Raw genomic sequence first — 523 nt, 5'->3', positions numbered from 1 at the left:
TGTCTTCACATCTATACTGTTTGAATCAATTATGTAATTTGTAACTTCTAATTCTGGAATATAATATGAATCACAAATTCTTGATTCAACCACTGCAAGAGCTTCTGTATCCCTTGTTGTACCTTCGATACATGTAATCTCTCCGCATGTTCCATCAAAGCTATGTATCTCACCGCCAATTTTATCCGTTGTATCAATACATAATGGATACATTGCAAAACCAGGCTCACTTTTTTTCACTTCTAAATATAGTCTAACACCCATGTCGTTCTTAATTTTCATCGGACATGAATTACCTTCTACGATGTATCGAATTTCAATATTTTTTCTTACCTCATCGATCTCTAACTCGGCTGTAATGGCTGCCTTGAGATTCATAAATGAAATTGATTGTCCAACAACAATTCCATCACTTTTGTATCCTTCATAATTAACTTCGCTATCCCAAATTCCTGAATGCCACAACAAAATAGATATATTCATCTTGTATCAAGTTTCTTTTTGAAATTATGAATTTTTTAAC

This window comes from Solanum tuberosum, unplaced genomic scaffold, assembly GCF_000226075.1.
Source record: "Solanum tuberosum cultivar DM 1-3 516 R44 unplaced genomic scaffold, SolTub_3.0 scf00164, whole genome shotgun sequence".
Lineage (NCBI taxonomy): Eukaryota > Viridiplantae > Streptophyta > Magnoliopsida > Solanales > Solanaceae > Solanum > Solanum tuberosum.
This window is presented reverse-complemented; position numbering follows the sequence as displayed.